Source organism: Sinocyclocheilus grahami, unplaced genomic scaffold, assembly GCF_001515645.1.
Source record: "Sinocyclocheilus grahami isolate Dianchi unplaced genomic scaffold, SAMN03320097.WGS_v1.1 scaffold441.1, whole genome shotgun sequence".
In the NCBI taxonomy this organism is placed as follows: domain Eukaryota; kingdom Metazoa; phylum Chordata; class Actinopteri; order Cypriniformes; family Cyprinidae; genus Sinocyclocheilus; species Sinocyclocheilus grahami.
The window spans coordinates 748094-749409 of NW_015505620.1; the positions used below are offsets into that span (position 1 = coordinate 748094).

Genomic DNA, 1316 nt, shown 5'->3' on the forward strand with positions numbered 1-1316 from the left:
GATTCACAAATAAATGCCAGGCAAAGTTGTGGTTGTGACATAAATATATATTTGTGAATATGTTTTTTATTTGCAAATCTCATTTTATTTATTTGTGAATTTAATTCATGTTTGTGAAACTTTAAGATTTATTTGTGGATCTCATTCTATTTATTTGTGGATCATAATCTATTTATTTGGATTTAAGCAACAATTCTATCTCCATATGTGATCAAGGAACATAACATGTAGTAAATCTGAAAGGTGCCATAGAATGCATTGATACAATATTTTAAATTGTTCTCTGATATCTACATAGAAGGTATGTGGCTTAGTTAAGGGCAAAACATCTCCAGAAACGGATTTACATGTCCATTTACAACCCTAGGATTTGTCCTTAGAATGAAATGTTCTGTTTTTACCTTATTTGGAAGGGTCACGAATAATAATGTTGAGCTCTGCTCCGATTGGCTGTTTCGCAGTGCGGCTCGATGTTGAGCTCTGCTCCGATTGTCTGTTACGCTGTGTGGCTCGATGTTGAGCTCTGCTCCGATTGGCTGTTTCGCTGTGCGGCTCGATGCTGAGCTCTGCTCCGATTGGCTGTTTCGCAGTGCGGCTCGATGTTGAGCTCTGCTCCGACTGGCTGTTTCGCAGTGCGGCTCAATGCTGAGCTCTGCTCTGATTGGTTGTTTCACAGTGCGGCTCATTTCAGTAGCTCACATGGCAGGAAGGAAACACAGGGAAAATATATATTTCAATACTGTCTCTCGCATATCGTTAGGTAATTATACTGTATATAAAATGCGGGCATCAGGGAGCCGCTGTTAATATGCGGGGCATTGAAACTGCTTTCGAATGCACAATGGTTTTTTACTTTCACTTTCGAGATTTGCGATCGCACATGCTCTTTGTAAACTACAGCGGCAGTACTTACTACACATTTTACAAGATCAGATGCTTGTCAGTGGTGCTCAGGATCTGTAAATCATTCGCCATCGTCCTCAGTCATCTCTCCTTACTCTGTTTATGTGGTAAGTGAAATCTTATGTACTATAATGTAACGGGCTATGCTAGCAAGCAGCTAACCATGCCGCTTTAGTGGCTCGTTATTTGTTTTCCGTGCCTTTCTGAATACAGACACCAACCCATCCCTGCACAGCCTGGAGCATTAACATTTATTTCCGTGATCTGCCATTTTCACTATTATCCTCGCTCGTTTCTTCACTATACCTGCTGAACTTCTAACGGTTCGGCTGGCGCCTGGCATAGAACATGGGCGGGTATATGCAAATGTTGGGGGCGTACATATTAGTGATCCCAACTGTAACGTCACAGTC

The 1316-nt window shown here is 41.5% G+C and overlaps 1 protein-coding gene across 3 annotated transcripts in view; it reads left to right on the top strand.

Annotated features, from left to right (window-relative positions):
• LOC107552136 (phosphoribosyl pyrophosphate synthase-associated protein 1-like) overlaps window positions 1-1316 on the top strand; it is a 20282-nt gene that overhangs the window by 3115 nt on the left and 15851 nt on the right. The window lies entirely within an intron of this gene.